At 37.3% G+C, this 21703-nt stretch overlaps 3 long non-coding RNA genes across 3 annotated transcripts; all 3 read left to right on the forward strand.

Moving 5' to 3' along the window:
- The first annotated feature begins 6582 nt into the window (after positions 1-6582).
- Positions 6583-7874, forward strand: LOC311300455. Its single transcript, XR_014629325.1, has 2 exons — positions 6583-7045; positions 7121-7874. It is a non-coding gene; the product is annotated as an uncharacterized lncRNA (long non-coding RNA).
- A 7718-nt stretch (positions 7875-15592) lies between these two features.
- On the forward strand, positions 15593-15922 carry LOC311299335. The gene is made up of 3 exons (XR_014629105.1): positions 15593-15622; positions 15719-15791; positions 15874-15922. It is a non-coding gene; the product is annotated as an uncharacterized lncRNA (long non-coding RNA).
- A 201-nt stretch (positions 15923-16123) lies between these two features.
- Positions 16124-19102, forward strand: LOC311300190. The gene is made up of 3 exons (XR_014629234.1): positions 16124-16737; positions 16955-17078; positions 18689-19102. It is a non-coding gene; the product is annotated as an uncharacterized lncRNA (long non-coding RNA).
- Positions 19103-21703: the final 2601 nt, after the last annotated feature.

Here is a 21703-nt window from a genome sequence, read left to right on the forward strand (position 1 = left end):
TCCCTAAAGCGATTGGTACCCCCTTTAGGGCGCAAATCATCTCCCTTTCGGCTCTGCCAGCATCTGATAGCGGGGACAGTGATAACCACCTATGCCCCGTCAGGGCGCTGAGAGTTTACATTACGCGCTCCGCCGCTTTTAGGCGTTCCGAGCAGCTCTTTGTTTCTTTCGGCGGGCGCACCAGAGGTCTCGCTGCCTCGAAACAGAGCTTGTCCAGGTGGATAGTGGACGCGATTGCAGCAGCTTACGCCTCCAAACACCTGCAGTGCCCTTTGGGTATCAGAGCCCACTCCACTAGAGGCATGGCCTCTTCGTGGGCCTGGTCCAGCGGAATTTCTATCCACGATATGTGTATGGCGGCGGGCTGGGCCTCCCCATCGACATTCGTGAGGTTTTATAACCTGGAAGTTCCCGCCTTGCAGGCTAAACTGTTGTCAGTATAAGTGGCATGTATGTTCTGCCCAGTCGCTCATGTGCAGACTACGTTCACGTACTGGCAAATATTTCTGGTATGGCACCAAGGGAAGAGTGTTTTTGTACACAGACCGGCTATGCCGCTCTGTTCCCCACTACGCGCCTGTGTACCGGTGCTGGCCCGCGCCACTGGCCGCCTGTCCTACACTCGGTTGCGCTGAGGTTATTTTCTCCACACATAGACCGGTGATACCGCTCTATTTTTCCCCTATATGTGCTGATGTACTATGCGGGCCCGTGCTACTGGCCGCATCGTTCACATTGATATATATAGACCGGCTGTGCCGCTCTATTTTATATATGTAGTGAAGTGCTTTGTACATGTGTTGGCCCGTTTCTTGACCGGCCACCTGTTCAGCATGTTGTTTTCCCCGGTCTCCCTGGGACTCATGCACTGGATGCTCGGCGCGCACGGCGTTGACAAGGGGTTCCCGTAGCGTAAGCAACTTACGCAATACGAGAGAACCTCTCGTAAGAGAACGTACTCGGTTACCTAATATAACCTCGGTTCTCTCTAGAAGAGGGAACGAGTGTTGCGTAACCGGCCGTGACGCGCCACGAGCTTTTGCGCTTCAGACTATGAAAACCAGATTCTCAGCCTACGAGCCCTCCTTATATACACACTGGCCACACCCACCTTGACAGTTAGAAGGGTGCGGAGGGCGCGAAGCGCCCTGATATGGTGTGACGTCACACAGGGCTCACTGGTAGGCTTAAGCAGTTGCCGCCGGGCAACCAATGAGCACACTTATACAGCCTGCCATGGTCTGCCGGCTGCCGCACTGCGTTGACAATGAATACAAAATTAAGGACAATTTTTTGGCTTCAGATCTCGAAGAAAGACAACTTTCCCGTAGCGTAAGCAACTTACGCAATACTCGTTCCCTCTTCTAGAGAGAACCGAGGTTACATTAGGTAACCGAGTACGTTTTTACGCTCGCATGAGGTGGTTTTTCGTAAAAAGGAATATTTCGCAAAACCGCAATGGATATGTTTTTTTCGCATGGAGGTTCACAGGTAATTACATAATTACGGGAATATAAGATTCCAAGCAACAGAGAAATGCCATCATTTATCAAGACTTGGAAGCAGACGTAAAGGACAAGGGCTTTGACAAGCCATGCCAAATCTTACGGTCCAAATGGAAAACTCTAAAACAAAAATATCTTTCAGAGAAGAGAAATCTTTGCAAAAGAGGTGCTGGTGGGAAAGGGAAAGTAAAATTCAAGTATTTCGACTTAATGGACTAAATACTTGGCCAGAGACCTATTGTGACGTCGATGAACAGAGTTCTAGGTAAGCATAGGTAAGGCAAACATTCTTTTCTTTCTTTTTTTGGCATGCACTGATATAATATGAATTAGCCTGGTGTATTTTAGTTTTACAAGAATGGTTGTTATCCTCGGCTTTGTTCACGTAAAACTTTGATTGTTCCAATCATAATTCTTAAGCTAAAAAGGTTATTGCTTATCATGTCAATTTATGCGACCTTAAAGCTATACATGCGTTCGATGATATACTCTTGTTAATAATATAGGTTCTTAGTTCTTACATGTAAACAAATTAACATTAGATGATGAGAATGAAGATTCAGAGATGGTTGCCTGTTCCATGGATCCATCGTCGGATTCATCAGGTAAGTCACCACATTTTTCAGTCATGTACACACACACACACACACGCATATGTGTAGGCCTATGTATCTAAAATACTCAACAAAACACATATCCAATCTTTTGTATAAAATTTGTATATGTTTTCATTGTTTCATATTTCATACATCAGGTTTTTATGGCTCATATTGTAATAGTGTGAAAAATGTATAATTCATCAAACTTCTGCTCCTCCATCAGTTGCAGAGAGAGATTGAGCTTAATAATGAGATGATCCATATTTCATTAAAGTGGGGAAGGTTGGAATATTAAATTCACTCAGAATGGAAATTGTAATTGTTTTATCCAGCAATTGGTTTTTGTGCTTATCGAACATTATAATTGCACTACTGCCCTGTACTGTATAAGTTTGACGATAAAGATGTGGAGTGTTCGCTTGTGTTACTGATTTGGTATAAACCCCCTCTTCAACCAATGGTACATTCCTCACGTGTTGCACTTTTCAGTTTGCGGGAAGCACTCTGAAGAGAGGTATGTGTCCATGGTAATAGACAACTCGACTCGAGCAAGGTTTTAGAGCATATTAAATAGAGGTTACAACGAAATCCAAACAAAATATGCTGGTAACACTGTTAATGACCCTGTTGTGTGTTAAATAGATGGTTCTTCATGTTTAATCAAGTATATGAACTGTATTGCTTGAAACGTGCGATTGCGTCATATTTCTATGAGTGGTATAACATCTGAAGTACCAGTTAATGTCCATGTTAATTTTTATAAGTATGAGGACGCTTGTTAATGTTAATCTGAGTTTCACATAAATCTGTTTGATGACACGAGTGGTTAATCTTTGCTGCACAGAGTGAAATGCGCGCCGGTAATCGGCGTGCATTATGGGTAATGTAGTTCATGACTTTAAAGGAGTCATAATGTTGTGTTACCTTGGATACCCAATGCTCTATTATAGTCTTTCAGGCACTTCTAAAAAAGAAAAGTGGAAAAAAAATCAACACAGAGCCCCTCAGACCCTTATTTCTAAAGGCATTATTGTCTCGCGAGATCTGATGCGATGTTTTGGCTGTCGTGGACGGTCATTATAATAATGCAAATGAGGGGCGCGTTGATTGGTCGTAGAAAAAATACACCATTTCCAGATACATTCTTACAGAAGCCCCACTAACTGAAAGCTATTTTCAAACTGCATGTTTTGCATGAGTTTGGCTAATAATGTTTAGTGGTATATTGTTTTCATACTTGCATTTAAACAGTTTTAGCCACTGAGCATGGACTCCTGTACCGTCACTACTGTAGCTGCTAGTGTAAAACAAAGTGGAAAGATGTGGCTAGCATTCGTAGAGTCCATTCCCCGTGTTTACCTCGAAGGTAACGTTACATACAATAGCCGCATTAGCAGTTAGCTGCTATTTGTTAACCACAGTAGAGCAATAAAAACACAGTCTTACCTTTTCAATTTCTGGCAAGTCCCTGATGGTTGGGATGGCACCTTTTCCCAAACGGAGCTTCGAGGCCAAGTTCGCCTGATATTGCCCCAAATTTGTAAATGATTCCGGTGTAAAATGTTTAGCGCACACACCTAACGATACGCCACTTGAAAGAGTTGTTGGGACAGCGTCATTAAAAATGAATTTCCTCCACTGTTCCCTGATAGTTTCGTCCGTTTTTGGTAGATAAAACACATTTGCATGTTGTTTGTGGCAGTCAACCACAGAGCATCTCAGGTGTGCACTCGGTTTCTCCATCTTTCTCGAGTCGACTAAACTGAATCTGAGGGGGAGAGGGGCGGGCTTCCCGCGGCATAGGTTCGCGGTGTCCATATTTGGTATATCCTCCCCCGTCTTGACGTCAAGAGGGGGAAGAAATCAAAATCTCGTTTTTTCGTGCGCGTACACGTGTATGGCAAGCCGTTTTAACTTTTATTCATTTCCGGGATATGAATTGTTGATATCAAGAATTACATTTTTGATATCAACAATTACATTTTTTGATATCAAAAATGTAATTCTTGATATCAACAATTTAATTTTTGATATCAACAATTGAATTCTTGATATCAAGAATTTAATTCTTGATATCAAAAATGTAATTCTTGATATCAACAATTGAATTCCTGATATCTGTAATTATATTTTCACTAGTGAAATCTCACCATAGGCTGCCATTCAAAATCAATTGTTGATATCAATAATTGAATTGTTGATATCAAGAATTACATTTTTGATATCAAGAATTACATTGTTACTAGTAAAAATGTGAATTACTGATATCAATAATTCAATTGTCACTAGTTGAAATATATATTATTGATATCAACAATTGAATTGCTACAAGTAAAAAATTTCATTTTTGATATCTGAAAATGTATTTCTGATATCAATATTATTTCAGATATCTAAAATGGCTTTCTTACTAGTAACAATCACATTCATGATATCAGAAATTAACATTGTCACTAGTGAAAATGGAATTATTGATATCAAAAATGAACATTGTTACTAGTAGCAATTCAATTGTTGATATCAAGAATAGACATTTCAACTAGTGACAACTGAATTCTTGATATCAAAAATAAAGGTTTTTACTAGTAAGAATTGTATTTCTGATATGTGTATTCAGAATTTTAACTAGTAAGAAATACATTTTTGATATCTGTAATAGTTGTGTTGCCCTTTTAACATTTAAAACACATGTAGGATATGAATTGTTGATATCAACAATTAAATTGTTGATATCAACAATTAAATTGTTGATATCAACAATTCAATTCTTGATATCAACAATTCAATTCTTGATATCAAAAATGTAATTGTTGATATCAAAAATGTAATTGTTGATATCAAAAATGTAATTGTTGATATCAACAATTTAATTTTTGATATCAACAATTGTATTTTCACTAGTGAAATCTCACCATAGGCTGCCATTCAAAATCAATTGTTGATATCAAGAATTTAATTGTTGATATCAACAATTACATTTTTGATATCAACAATTACATTTTTGATATCAAGAATTGAATTCTTGATATCAACAATTCAATTGTCACTAGTTGAAATGTCTATTCTTGATATCAACAATTGAATTGCTACTAGTAAAAATTTTCATTTTTGATATCTGAAAATGTATTTCTGATATCAATATAATTTCAGATATCTAAGATGTCTTTCTTACTAGTAACAATCACATTCATGATATCAGAAATGAACATTGTCACTAGTGAAAATGGAATTATTGATATCAAAAATGAACATTGTTACTAGTAGCAATTCAATTGTTGATATCAAGAATAGACATTTCAACTAGTGACAACTGAATTCTTGATATCAAAAATAAAGGTTTCTACTAGTAAGAATTGTATTTCTGATATGTGAAACTGGAATTTTAACTAGTAAGAAATCAATTCTTGATATCAACAATTGATTTTGAATGGCAGCCTATGGTGACATTTCACTAGTGAAAATACAATTACAGATATCAAGAATTATAGTTTTTACTAGTTGAAATTGAATTGTTGATATCAAGAATTATCAATTTAACTAGTGAAAATGTAAATGCTGATATCAAGAATTAGCATTGTTACTAGTGGAAATGTAATTCCTGATATCAAAAATTGCCATTGTTACTAGTAGAAATCTAATTCCTGATATCAATAACTATCATTTTAACTAGTGAAAATTTAGTTGTTGATATCAAGAATTCATATCCTGCGAATGATTAAAAGTCAAAACGGCTTGCCTATTGCCATTCCCAGGATATAAATTGTTAATATCAAGAATGATAGTTTTTACTAGTTGAAATTCAATTGTTAATATCAAGAATGATAGTTTTTACTAGTTAAAATTCAATTGTTGATATCAAGAATGAACATTTTTACTAGTGGAAATGTAATTCCTGATATCGAAAATTGCCATTGTTACTAGTAGAAACATTATTCCTGATATCAAGAATTATAATTTTAACTAGTGAAAATTGAATTGTTGATATCAAGGATTCATATCCTGGAAATGAATAAAAGTTAAAACGGCTTGCCATACACGTGGCCTTTTTTACAAACCCTGAGGTAAACAAACGCTTCACTTTTAAATATCGGCTTCCGGCCAGTGTACAATCATTATGCAATCATAACATACATTGATTCTCGTGGAAAAGTGAAATTTCTACATTATGACTCCTTTAAAGCACGTTATGTGTGTATAGGCTATGTTCCAATAACGTTATCTAGAGTGCTCTGGGTTCGTTACGGTGATATATTATATTAAGGGGAAAGTGAATGAAAGCTTTTAAAATCACAGAATGTAAATGTAATAAGAAACCATGAATAAATACTCAATTTGAAATACTCAATTGTTTCCCTTTTACTTGAAGATTAACTAAAGTTGTGAAATGTTATCAAAAAAAAAGTTATCAAACACCGTAAATAACTTTATGTGGTGAAGTGAGTGACTCGTTGCCACGTCACCCTCATTACATATATGGCCAATAGGGTTCTGCCCCTTGGGGTATATAGACTCTTTGGATGCTCCCTGGGATACGTCATTGAAAGCCCGCCCCTTTGTCATTCATTCCAAGAGACCGCGGAGGTATGTGTGTCAGCCGTGTAGCCGGTTGGTTTGATGTTAGTATTAAGTGATGTTTCATTGTGCCTTCATCTGTATCTGTTTAGTGTGACACTCGGCCATCGAGGCTGTGCACGTTCTCGTGGCGACACCCACATTGTGGTAAGTTCTAATGTTAGTTTTTAACTTTTTGTGTAGTTTGTTTGTTTGAGCGACCTGCAATGCGTTTTAGTGTGGCGTGCCTTCGGTCTCCCATTGGTGTGACGTCTCCTCATAGCTGCGTCGGAGTATCAGCTGTTTATTGACTCACTAACATCAGATGACTGTCATATGATTTCCGTGTGCCTGTGATTGTTTGTGTGCGCGCGCCGAAATTGAATCAGGGTGAGTACATTTACGATCGTTTCTTTTAATCTGTAACTGTTTTTAATTAGATAGTTAATGAATATTTGTGTTTAGGAGTTCTCTTTTGCCCGTGTTAAAGCCAGGCTGAGCAGCTACTTTAGCAACTTGCTGTCAGCAATCCATGCTTCATTGAGCCACGTTTGCTGCTTTGTGGAAGCCGAATATTACTGCTGGACTCCACTTTATCTATTGCTCAGGCAATATGTTGTTTATGTTGTATGAATGTGGCTGGTTTTGTTACCAGTCCTTAGCCGCATGATCATCACTGTTAAATACCTGTGATTTATTACATGGAGTGATAATTAGCCTACCAAACTGGTCCCATCATTTGTGTAGGTTGGACTGATTGTGTGATTTTTGTGTTGTGACTGTTTGAATGGTTTATATTTATTTTCTTTGTCTTTATTATAGATGACCATTTATCTTATAACTTGATTTTTGTTTTCGTTATTTGTCTCATTGTGATTTGGTTTATCTCTAATCATTTCTATATTTATTTCTTTTCTGTATTCTGCAGGAGCTGGGTTTTCCTGGAGGCAGGCTGGTGGTTTTAGCTGCAGGCCTTCACCCTAAGTAGGGGTTATAAGTGTGGTGTGACTTTTTATCACTATTTTGTAGTGGAGTGATTCTTCAAAGTGTGTTTGATTGCCATATGCAGCTATAGCTAGCCTGCTTCTCTGTGGTCTCAGCCCCTGCAGTGATCATATTCTTTTTGTTTTGGTTGCCTTTTTGATTACGAAATGACACAATTGATTGTGTTATTTGTTTAATTGCTTTCTTTAATAAAAATTGCCTGTTTCAATGTGAACTCACGTCTCTTGCCTCTCCTGAGTAAACGGACTTGTGTCCTATTTATTAGATTATTTCCCCGGTAATTCGGGGTGGCGTAGTCACTACTAGACGGCCACGTATTGCTACATTTACATTACTCACAAGGAACTGGATTGAGAAGGGTATATTCAACACTTTCACATCACTTTACATTTCTTTTCAGACAGTTATTAAATTTTCACTGGGCCCAGACTTTTGGAAAAAATGTAAAACTGACAAAAATAGTCCCAATAAAGTAAACAAATAAGAAGAGTTGCAGGCCTGAACGATGCTCGTGTGCGATGGGGCGGAAAAAATACAGATCGCCGCTTCACTCTTACTAGAGCCAACAATAATGTAAAGTAATGTTACTACTCACGGTCATCATAGTCCCACGACAAATGGAGCAACATAGAGAGTGTCAAGAAGGAGAAAGACTGCTGCACCGAGCAAAAAGTTCAACACTCGTCGAGCGGTCCCGATCAGGGAATCCAACGAGGCCAGGGGAACTTTCAGGCAATCCAGGGTACCTGAAGCGCTACCTGGTGATGAAATCCAACGTAGCCGGAGGACCTCAGTCTCCGGTTCATCCAGCTCACTCGTGAATAACAAGTGTGTCACATTCGCGAGTAATGTTACATACTACATGCACTCATGATGAACTAATGTAGAAGATCAACACTTTAACTTCTGTACGAAATTATATAGACTCACTACTAGTAAAACAAAAGAATACTCAAATTGTAACTGCGTCACACTCTCTGTCGACGTTGTTATTTTTTCCTTCTATCTCCTCTTCTTCTACCTCTCTCTCCCCACTCTCTCCTCCCGCCCCCTCTGGCCTATCACTTTGCTCTCCAAACCAAACTGACATGTGATATACCCAATCAGAGCCTAGACAAACTTTATACACTTCTAACAATATAAAATCGTTTTTTAATACACATGAGAAAAACAAATATACAATATAAATCAAATAAACAAAACAATATAAAGATAAGTTTTGAAGAAAATATTATAGATAATTTCAACAGGGCTACATGTGTTAAGGAGAAGAAACTGAAACTCTGTATTGTTACTTTGATTTTGTAAATTCGCCAAGCATACTTGAAATATGGGACAATGTAAATAACTGAATGATGTATTTGCAGATTGTCGATCCAGATTGTTGATCCAGAACAGACGATTGTAACATTGTCCCATTTTATGCTTGCAGGTATGAGTTGTATTCATTTAGTTTCATTGTTTTATTAATTTTCAGAATTCATAAATGTTATTAATTCTACATAAAAAAAAAATGCTTTTGGTGTTATGCATTTTATTAAATTGAACAATTTAAAATACTGTAAAGAAAATACATCTTGTAATAGCCTATGTGGGAGTTTGCGGGAAGCACTCTGAAGAGAGATTGTCGATCCAGATTGTTGATCCAGAACAGACGATTGTAACATTGTCCCATTTTATGCTTGCAGTAAACACACAAAAGTGAGAAGGCTTCGCTGGTGTCTGTCTTTATTTGGGCTGATCCCGTGGTGCGTCCAGCACTACAATATATGCAGTACAACTGATTGAAAGACAAATAAACCTTCTTTCATATTTAACATTTCCTTTTTAACATGAGAAAAATTAATGACTCATTTTCTATATTAAAAAAGAACTATCAATTCAGAAGAGAACAGACAAAGAAGATGATCATGTTCATATTTCATAGTCTGAAGATAATAGATAATTTATAAGCGGTAGAAATTGAGTATAAAATGATACATTAGGCTAATACATAAATCCATTACATACACAACTCATAAGAAATATGCCTTTCTGTTCAAATCACTCACTCTCACACACACACACACACACAATAGAAAAATGTGTTTCCTATAGTTATGTTTAATGGCAAGTTACGGTTGATTTTTATTTATTCATTTTTATTTATTTATTTACTGTTTTTGTATTTGAGTGTTGTAAACAGGCTTACAGCAAACCGCAAGTTTATAGATGCTATGTACAAAAACACACTATTTGGTCATTGTTCTTATGTTCATTTTAATGGCAAGTGTACAAGTCATTTAAAGCCATGCCATGTTCTGGTAAGATACAGAAATGTAACATCTGTACTGGTTTTTGTTTTTCATTTGGCACAGTGGCAAATTACTTAAGGCCATTTATTGTTATAATTCAAAATAACTGACAATTCGTAAACTTTGTATTCTAGAACTTTTAAATAAAGGAGTTATTTGAAAGAACATAAATCTCTTACTGTACTCCCCAAATTGCAACAACAGAAATAAATGTAAAGACAGGTGTTTTAAGCATGTTTTTACACAGGTGGGTAACCTAATGTTGCCTGAGCAGGTGATTCACCAGAGCCTGCCTGATTTCAAGAGCCGGAGCATCAGGTTCACCCCGGGTGTGTTCCTGAGGCTGTTGAGGAGCTGGATGTACCTGTAATGCTGCAGGTGGTAGCTGCTGTTTTTCCCCTTCACATATATTGTGGAGAATGCAGCATGCAGCTATACTGTAGGCATGAAATCATGGTCAAGGTAAAGGTATGAATAGGAATAGGCCAACATCTTTTACATATATCCTGTTGCTTAAGAGAGATAAAGCTTGCAAAACTGCCGTTTTTGCATGTTAGTCAAGGTGCATATTGAGCAAATATTCTGGAAGTCTCTCCCGGTGCTGGTGGTTCTACAGTGCGAGTGCAGCGGTGGTCGTGAGCCTTCTGAGCTCTCAATTGCTGTTTTAACAGCATTCCGTATTAGTAGACTGTCTGCTTAATATCTGATAACTCTTTATTGTGATGGTCCTCCAACAGACACTCTACTGACTATAAGTAACTTTGCAACTACATGTCAACTTATTCTAACCCTAACCCTACCAGTCTACTAATACTCTACTAATACTCTAATGAGAGTTAGTAGACATTTAGGTGCAATGTTACTTCTAGACAACAGAATGTGTTAAAGGGACCATCAAAATAAAGTGAAACCCTTAAATCTGCCTGTTTTCGTGTACATTTAAAAAAATAGTGGTTCAGGCAAAATGTGCAAATGTAGGCTACTCTGATTCTCTTCACTGTAATAAAATGAAATTATGACATAAAACACAATCTTGTCTCTCTTTGTTAAATGTCAGTTTTAATTATTAATAATAGCCATTATACAAGTAAAAGGTATCAGAAGCTATACAATACGAAATAAAGTTTTATAAATTCAAATACCACGTCAGCTCAAGGCTACAACGGCAAAGTTAAATAGCCTAAATATAAAGTAAACTGATTACTTTGCCCTCAGTAAAAACGATTTGCCAGGGAATAAACGATAGATTCACGATGGATATAGCAAGACAAATTATATCTCATGTTTAACCACAGAGACATCAGAGCCAGCGGCAAGCATCAGAAGATCTAGCCAAGGAAAGGCTGTTCTCCACGGGGTTAATGAGCGCTGAGTACGCGGTGACCGACTGGATCTCACAACTACGAAAATGTCATATTAAATTTTCAAATTGACACTATCTTTATATACCACAGATCTGAGCTTTAAACAACTACATTTTAGTCTGAAAAACTCTAAAAACTACATTTTGTGAGATAATAACTGTAGTAGGCCTATTTGTAATTTACGCGGGTTTACTTCTACTACTCTATTGACGTCTGCTGGTTGGTGTGAGATGCATTCTGGGATACCTGGCTCTAAATGCATTCTTGATAAAACTGAATGAACTGAATGTCATGTTTCAGTGTGTTTTCAGTCATTATTGTATTTCAGTTTATCATCGTCATGGGAAATTGTTGTGTTTGTTGAGGTTGCACTGAGCCTAGGACATCGAGTCCACAGGTTTCCCAACAAGAAAAAGGAGGGTGCTATCTTCCATTCCTGGGTGCGTTTTGTGCAGGTGAAGAGACAGGACTGAAGATGAAGGTGAAGAGGTGAAGGTGAAGAGACAGGACAGGATCACCAATTGGCTAAATCGTTCATGTCTTCAATTAAATGTAGATAAAACTGTGGGAATGTTTTTTACAAAAAGACAATGTAATAGTGTGTCAAACATATCAATTTCGGGTCAAAACATTACTATTGTGCCACAATTTAAATATCTGGGCGTTATTATTGATTCTAATCTCTCTTTTAAAACACATATTAAGAAAGTCTGCAATAGGGTCTGCAATAAATATCTGGGCGTTATTATTGATTCTAATCTCTCTTTTAAAACACATATTAAAGGAGTCATAACCTGCAATTTTCACTTTTCCACGAGAATCAATGTATGTTATGATCGACTAACGATTATACACTGGCCGGGAAGCCGATATTTAAAAGTGAAGCGTTTGTTTACCTCAGGGTAAATAAACCAGCGCGCGTGCACGCGCACTCAAATACGAGATTTTGATTTCAGCTCCCTCTTGACGTCATGAGGTAGTAGGATATACCATATATGGACACCGCAGCAGGAAGCCCCCCTTCCCCTCTCCCCCTCATATTCAGTTCAGTCGAGAAAGATGGAGAAACCGAGTGCACACCGGACTTGCTCTGTGGTTGATTGCCATAAAAAACATGTAAATGTGTTTTATCTCCCAAAATCGGACGAAACTATCAGGGACCAGTGGATGAAATTCATTTTTAATGACGCTGTCCCAACAACCCTTTCAACTGGCGTGCAGAGCCATATAGAGCGTCCACGACAGCCAAAACATCGCATTGATCTCGCGAGACAATAATGCCTTCAGAAATAAGGGTAAAAGTAGGTCTGTGTTTATTTTTTTTCCACTTTTCTTTTTTAGAAGGGCCTGAAAGACTATAATACAGCAGTAGGTATCCAATGTAATACTAGGTTATGACTCCTTTAAGAAAGTCTGCAATAGGGTCAAGTTTAGTTTAGCTAATTTTAGATATATTAGAAATGCCCTTACTTTTAATGCTGCTAAATTATTTATGGATGCAATGATTATGTCACATCTAACATATTGTCTGACAAGCTGGGGACAAACTAACAGCTCATCACTTAAGCCACTAGCAACTATTTATAAAAAAACTCTTAAAATTTTGGACCAAAAGCCTAACAGTTTACACCATTGTATAATCCTTAAAAACTATAAACTGCTGAGCTGGGAAAATGTAATCAAATATAAAAATATTTGTTTGGTTTACAAAATTTTACATAATACCGCTCCGCCTCCTTTCAATTCATTCATAATCCAACGTAATAACAGCAGTCATAATACCAGAAACACCACACGTGGCGACCTAGTAATCCCACTCAGAAAAAGTACATTTGGTCAATTATCATTTTCATTTACTGCAATACATAACTGGAACTCATTGCCCATTACAATTAAAAACATACATATGTATTCGACTTTTATTGCACACCTTAAAAATTGGCTAATCGACAATTACACCTGCACACATTAATATGCTAGATGTGATGTGTGCACTAGATGTGACATGATCATGCTTCTGCCACTTGATCTCTGCTGGCTGCTTCAATGCTATGTCCTGTATGTGCTTCAATGTGGCCTCTGCATGATTATTTTTTGTGTCAATTTTTTCTAGTTTATTGCTTGACCTGCTTTTATGTCTTTGCAATTTGTGCTTGCTTGTCTGTTTCAATTTTGTGCCACCTTGTTTGTTTGTCTAAGCTCTTGCTTAAGCCTTGTTTTAATTGTAATGTATTTATTGATGTATGCCAATTAACAACTGGCTGGGGACTACAGCTGGAAATTAGCCGTAGAGGCTAAAGCTGCTCTTTTCATTAAAAGAGGTTGTCCACATTATTATAAACCAATAAACTAAACTAAACTAAACTAAACTTCTGCATCTGCTTCAAAAAACAAGGTAGTGTGTAGCGTTCACTTTAGACCAGATGATTATAATCCTGGTGATATGATGATGTCAACATGGGTGAGACTCCTGGCTCCTGGCCTGGCTCCACCTTCACCTTCATTTTCAATCTGTACAAAACCACTTTAACTTTTAATTTTTGTGTTGGCTGTTTCTACATATAGGGCCCTATTTTAACGATCTGAAACGCAAGTATCAAGCGCGAAACGCAAGTAACTTTGTGGGCAGGTCTTGGGCGCTGTTGCTATTATACCGGCGGGATAAATGACTCTTGCGCCCGACGCAAATCTAAAATGGGTTGGTCTGAAGTATCTACATTACTGATAGATGTGGTTTGGGCGTAACGTGAAATAAACCAATCAGAGCGACATCTCACATTCCCTTTAAGAGCAGGTGCGCTTGTTTAATGGCGGATTGCTATTATAACGGCGGATTTGCCAGACGCACGCCAGGAGCGGTTCACAGCCGAGGAGACCGACGTTCTCATCAGGGCCGTGAAAAGACAGAGAAGTGACATTGTATGGGGATGTGAGAAACCCACCCAAATTAGCTTCGGTTAAACAGGCATATAATAATTTTGTTAAATGTGTAAGCTAGATTTATGCCTATTTTTTCACATCTTCATGGACACAACAATGATTTTCCTCGTGTGTTAATATTTTTCCTTGTAATAATGTATGGTTTTCTAAAAATGAGAACTGCTGCGTCTGTGTGTAGATGAGATAAGCAAAGTGCATGCGCGTTGTGCACACGCTACATTGATTATGGCCAAGCATGCGCCCTTAAAATAGTATATGAATAACATGCCACATGAATTGTTTTCTAAACCTGCAAAATAGCACCAGGGAACGTTTGCGCCGGAACACGCCTCCTCTTTGCGCTGAACCGCCCCGGGAGCGCAAGTTCATTTCCTAATTTACCGACGTGCGTCTGTGGAGGGAAAAGTCCGCTGTGCGTCGGGTGCAAAATAGGAATGATACATGCGTCGGTGTACAAAGTCAATTGCGCTGGGTGCAAGATAGGGCCCATACAGTATGTCGTACTAGATGACACATTAATGTGTTCTTCCATTTTAAATTCCCTGGGCGAAGAGCAACAACCAAAAACATTGTAACAAATGTAACAAACAAGCTTGAGACTAACATGGATGATATGCTTGTAGACAGTATTTTAAAGAAACAAAACAAAGTAGGAGAAAAGAAGAAAGAAGACAGAAGAAGGGAAGGTCCTCATCAGGAAACAACCATCTCCAAAGCAAGAGAGATGATGTGAATAATCATTAAATGAATGTTGACACTTATAAAACAGTCAATTGGGGATAGTTGAGGAAAGTTGTTGGAAATATAAAGTGGAAAAATTGGCAGAGGGTGTAACACTTCATTTAAAGTTTGACAACGCCTGTTGAGTACACTGTAACGGATTTCTGTAATTTGAACAGTATTTTACTGTAATATGTACAGTAAGATACTGTAAAATATGTATACAGTATGTTACTGTAAACAGCAAAGGATTATGGGAAAATATAGGGTCACTACTGTAATTCTTCACTACTGTAAATCAATTTACAGTAGTGAACTTGCCCGCGAAAAACTGACCAATGGCAAGAGGGATTTCTTTTCAAGTGTTTTTTTGAGGGGTGAAGTGGCAGTTAATGCACGGACAAAAGATCATGTAACTCACCAAAAAGGTTAGTATATAATTTCTATTTTATGTAAAACAAACATTTTCAAATGTTTTTACTTATGTTAACAGCAAACTAACATGATGTATCGTTTTGTTTTCGTCTGAATGGTTTTAGTGCCTTTTTTTCCTGACTGTCCTCAGAATGTTTTTTTGGTGCCTTTATTACTGTCTTTTTTCCTGACTGTCGGCTGGGTCGCTGTCACGGTGATAATATTAACTGGTGAGTAAGTTAAGTTCACTTATATTAGCCGAAATATTCTTTAGTTAAAACTATAAAAAATAATGGTTGTGTGTTCCTCTGCCTCTTTAACGCAAGTTAGCTCATCAGGCGGGCGGAGTCGTCGGTAACGTTAACCGAGCTAACAGCGAACTCAACGTGAAATACTGAGGTAAAGTGAGATAGACGAAACCCTTGTTAAAGTGCGGGTTTTAAACAATATTTTCACGTAGGCCTATATGATTTATTTTCAGGTTTGTGATCTGGATAATGCCATCTGCAACGATGGAGTGTGTTGGAGCCTTTCCATTGTGATAACATCTGTATGTAACGTTATGGTCAACTTCACCTAAATTAGCCGAAGTAAACTTATTAAACAGAGAAGCATAATAACTTTGGTATGTTCTGTCTCCTCTTTCACAACTTTTTGGCAGATGTACAACGTAAATACTTAATACTTAAAGGGATAACGTAGTACACCTTAAACAGAAAATTATGTATGTCATCATTTACTCGCCCACAACGTGTTCTAAACCTGCATGAAGTTCTTTCGTCTGAACATAAAATAAGATATTTTGAATAATGTTGGTAAATAGTGGCTGGTCCGCATGGACTTCTATAATAGAAAAAATACTTTGGATGTCAATGGGGACCAGTAACTGTTTGGTTGCTCATGTTCTTTAAAATATCTTCTTTTGTATACAGCACATTAAATAATTTAATGGAAGTTATGAACAAGTTGAGGGTGAGTAAATGGTGACAGAATTTACAATTTTGAGTAAACTAACCCTTTATCCAACACCATTGTTAATTTCATCTTTTGTTTTATTTTCAAGTTTGTGGTCTGAATTATGTCGTCTGAAATGTCGGAGGTGTATTTTGGAGTCTTTTTTGTGATTGCCTTCATAATGGTGATAACATCTACAGGTGAGTAAGATGACATCAACTAAATTAGCTGAAGTATGCATTAGTTAAGCAGGCAAACATGTTCTTTTCTGTTCTTTATTTTGAATTTGCAGCGGCCATTCCCTCCGGACTGTACATCACTGCTGACGCTCTCCACTAATACACAGAACGGGTTGCCGTTGGAGGAGGAAGAGGAGAAGGAGGAGGAAAGGGTTAGCAATATACCATTATCAATATAGCAAAGTTTTGCTAACTAATATTTTTAATGTTGTTTAATTGATTAAAAACTATAAACACCATACAACATTATATCTTACCTCATCTTCACCCCACATGTTATTGTTGTTAGTAATAAGTTCTGTTATTGTATTTTAGTTTTTTTCTGTAAACTATAACACTAAAAGGCTGCTGTGACTTTGTCTGTTTCAGGAGAGTCTGTTCTCAAAGCAAAAACATGGATGCTGACAATGAAGGGCAGAATCATCATCCAGTTACAACTGCTAACAGACGACTCTTCAGCATTAGCGGTCTATTTTGTCGAATGCAGAATCAGGTAAACCAAAATATATATATATATATATATATTTTTTTTTTTACATTACATTACATTTACATGCATGCATTTGGAAGTCACTTTTATCCAAAGCAACTTACATTGTATTAAGTTTAATTTAAATTATCCATTCCCTGGAAATCTAAGCTACAGGAATGTATTGAAAAAGAATGAAGCTTTAATGATTTTAATGTAATGTATTATGGGGTAATACCATCCCTGTAGGTTAGGGGTGGAAATTGGCAAAAATTTGATGATTCAATAGTATTGCGATATTTGGGCCACAATTCAATATTATTGCGCTTCCTAACATTGCGATACAGCAAGTATTGCGATTCGATTCTGCGATATATTGCGATTCATGTCCCCCATATTATTCAAAGACATTACAAAAAATAAGACTGCTCAACTCACTTCAAATGTCACATTAAATCTGTGAACATCTTCTACACATTTACTGGAGGCTAGTGCAGAAACTTTGTCCTTGAACATTCAGGACACAGGACCTTATTACAGAACGTAATTATATGAACGCGTCACCACCGCATTAGCACCAAAAACATGGAGATTTTATTTTAGAGAATAATTACACAACCTATTCGATATACTATAATTCTATAATTAAATAAACTAATCGAATATCCAAAAATTGTGACTCATCCCTGCATGTAATACCTTGTTTTTTTCCCACAATCTTCACTTACGTCTCGATTTTCGAAGGGGATTATAAACGTTTCTTCCTTGGTTCGCTTTTATTTAGGCCTATTACATTCACATTCTTTACTGTGGTAAAGTAGAAAAAGGTTTTAGGACAGATAGCCTACATTTTTACTTGCACGTCAGATTCATTTCAACACAGTTTTTGCTTGTTATTAGAGATGTACGGCGCGTCAAGTTTATTTGATTTTTAGTTTCGCTCTCTTTGGCAGCGCAATTTCAAACATAGCTTAAATGTCTTGCCCTTGTGGAAGATTAAATTCACTTTTCATACCTTTTACAACAAGTAGAAAACATGAAGATATCAGAAAATAGATCGATGGTCTCTTTCCTCCTCGTGTCATCCCACTCAAAGCACAGAGCGGTATGGCTTCATGTGGAATCACGTGTCTTTGTGTGGAAGTATTAAACAAAAGTTTTTTTTTTTTTTTATAGATTTAACTTTTCTATTATGTAAGTTTCTAATATTTACTGATATGTATTTGAATGCTTTACAGGCTTTGTGTTGATTCTTTGACGGAATTGCTCAAATAAAGACTTTTTTTCTCGAATAAACTAAAAAAAATTATTTCAATTTTCATAATAACCCCCCAACCACTGCAGGTAGTTGGTCCATTACCACCGCAGTGGTAAAAAAAAACTGCCACCGTCACAGCCTTATAACCTATATTGGAATCCTTTGCGCTACTGTATCAATATAATTGCGTGCGCAAAATGTCGCGACACTGAACAGAATCGATTTTTCCCCCACCACTACTGTAGGTGGATTCAGAATCAGATGTAGTGCTTTTATTAACACCAAAGTACATGCAGCATCAAGTTTGAGGGTTAGGGAAAATTCTGCCAACACCGGTCTGAAAAAATTATATATTTTTCCCTGCTTGTGTTTGCAGGTTCATTCTGAGAGTCAACCCTGATGGCACCAAACACCAAAGGCACAGATCAGATGGAAATCTGGAAAGGTCCAAAGAAAAGCATCAGCCTGAAACCCTCAGTGTTTCTCATCAGAGAGCTTGTCAACTTTGACTGGCAAAATTACTGAAATGTAACAACACAACACTGACTTTGACTGTATTTTATTGTTTTAAGGCCTGTTTTGCTTTTCAGTGTGTGTACGTTTTTGCCATGCTACAGATACAAATGGTCACCAGGAGATTAATTCTATGGACTTTGGAGATGTTGCCTTTTTTTTTCTTCAGCTAGTGGCTCCTAAAGGTCAAGATTTGTAATTTGTACTTCTAAAACAAAATGTTCAACGATTAAAAAGAATATTATAAGGACAAATGTTTGTGAGTTATTGTGATTTTTTTGGGGGTGGGTGGGTGGGGTAAACATAAATTAAAAAAAGAACATTTAAATGATGAAAAAAAAAAAAAAAAACTCAATACTAATACTGTAAATGAAAATACAGTAATAATACTGTAAATGCAAGTACAGTAAATGATACAGTATACTGTAAGTGAAAATACAGTACTAATACTGTAAATGCAATTACAGTAAGTGGTACAGTACGAGACACGTATAACTCCAGCTTTGCTATGATGTATTGAAGTGTGAAGGTAAAAACTGTTGCTGTAGCATTCCCGGCTGAACAGATGCAATTTACTCTCAGGAACTGATGTTTATAAGGCAAGGCAAGTTTATTTATATAGCACATTTCATACACAATGGCAATTCAAAGTGCTTTAAATAGAAGAAATTAAAATAATAAAAAGAAATAAGTAATCTATATATATATAGATATATCTGCAATATATTGAGGTCCTAGGCCATTGAATGATTTATATACCAGTAATAATACTTTAAAGTCAATCCTAAATCTAACTGGGAGCCAGTGTAAAGACCTGAGGACTGGTGTAATATGTTCATGTGTTCTGGTTCTGCTCAGCGTTCTGTATGAGCTGCAACTGTCTTATGGTCTTTTTGGGAAGGCCAGTGAGGAGTCCATTACAATAATCCACCCTGCTGGTGATGAAAGCATGCACAAGTTTCTCTAAGTCTTGTCTGGAAACAAAGCATCTAATTCTTGCAATATTTTTCAGATGATAGTATGATGATTTAGTTATTGCTTTGACATGACTACTGAAACTAAGGTCTGACTCTAGTGTCACACCAAGATTCCTGAATTGATTTTTAGTTGTTTGACCCCTAGAGTGAAGGTATGCGTTCACCTTGAGAACTTCATCTTTGTTTCCAAACGCAATGACTTCAGTTTTGTCTTTGTTTAACTGAAGAAAGTTTTGACACATCCAACTGTTGACTTCATCAATGCATTTGCACAGGGAGTCAATGGGGCTGTAATCGTGTCATCTGCATAGCTGTGGTAAGCAACTTGGTTCTTTCTCATTATTTGGCTCATTGGGAGCATATACAGGTTGAACAGGAGTGGCGCAAGAATCGAGCCTTGAGGGACTCCGCATGTCATGGATGTCCACTCAGACTTATGGTCTCCTATACTCACATAATAACCTCTCCCATCTAAGTATGACCTGAACCATTTTAGGACTATCCCAGAAAGCCCCACCCAGTTTTCCAGCCTGTCAAGAAGTATGTTATGATCGACAGTGTCAAATGCAGCACTGAGGTCGAGTAGTACCAGCACTGATAATTTGCCTGTATCAGTATTTAAGCGAATATCGTTAATTATCTTTATGAGCGCTGTCTCTGTGCAGTGATGCGGTCGGAAACCAGATTGAAAATTGTCAAAGCATCCATTTGAGCTTAAGAATTTGTTCAGCTGATTGAAGACAACTTTTTCAATGATCTTGCCTATGAAAGGAAGATTTGAGATCGGTCTATAGTTGCTTAATATGGTCTTATCCAGATTGCTCTTTTTCAGGAGGGGCTTGACAACTGCAGTTTTCAGGGAGTTTGGAAAACTCCCAGAGAGAAGTGAGGCATTTACCACTTCTAGAAGATCTGCTTCTAAACAGTTTAACACACTTTTGAAAAAAGATGTGGGAAGTGCGTCAAGGGCGCAGGTTGATGTTTTAAGGTGCTGTACGGTGTCTTCCAAAATGTTGCCATCAATTTCTTCGAAATCAGACATAGTAACTACTTTCTCAGGTGGTCTGATCTGTCTGACCTCAGTGCAACTCAAGGATGTGCTGATCACCTTTCTGATATTATTGATTTTCTCAGAGAAGAAAGAAGCAAACTCACTACACTTGCTGTCTGAGAGCATTTCACTGGGAATCTGGCTTGGGGGGGGGGTTGTCAGTCTCTCTACAGTAGCAAAAAGAGTGCGTGTGTTGTTTAAGTTGGTGTTTATAATATTTGAGAAGAAAGTCTGTCTAGCTTTGCCTAGTTCCATATTGAAAGCATGCAGGCTGTCTTTGTAGATGTTATAATGGACTACAAGTTTTGTCTTCCGCCACATGCGCTCTGCTTTTCTGCATTGTCTTTTCATATTTTGCACTGCTGTTGAGTTTCTCCAAGGTGCTTTTTGTCTGCCACTCTTCTTCCTGACTTTCACAGGAGCAATTTCATCAATTACACTTTTAACTTTTGAGTTAAAAGAATCAAGGAGAAAATCAACAGAGTCTGCAGATATGCTTGGTGTTAAGGATATAGCCTTCATAAATAGTACACTAGTGTTCTCATTTAAGCATCTCTTCTTGACAGACACAGATCTAGCTTCAGTGGCAGGAGAGATCAATATATCAAAGAAAATACAGAAATGATCAGACAGTGCTACATCCTTAATAACAATCGATGAAATGTCTAGACCCTTACTGATAAGTAAATCTAGAGTGTGTCCACGATTGTGTGTGGGTCCATGTACATGCTGAGTCAGATCAAAAGTTTTTAAAACAGTTTTGATTTCTTTTGCCATATTTTTTTCTGCACTATCTATGTGAATGTTAAAATCTCCAGCAATGGCAAAACAGTCAAACTCTGAGGTAATT

This window comes from Rutilus rutilus, assembly GCF_951802725.1.
Source record: "Rutilus rutilus genome assembly, chromosome: 11".
In the NCBI taxonomy this organism is placed as follows: Eukaryota; Metazoa; Chordata; class Actinopteri; order Cypriniformes; family Leuciscidae; genus Rutilus; species Rutilus rutilus.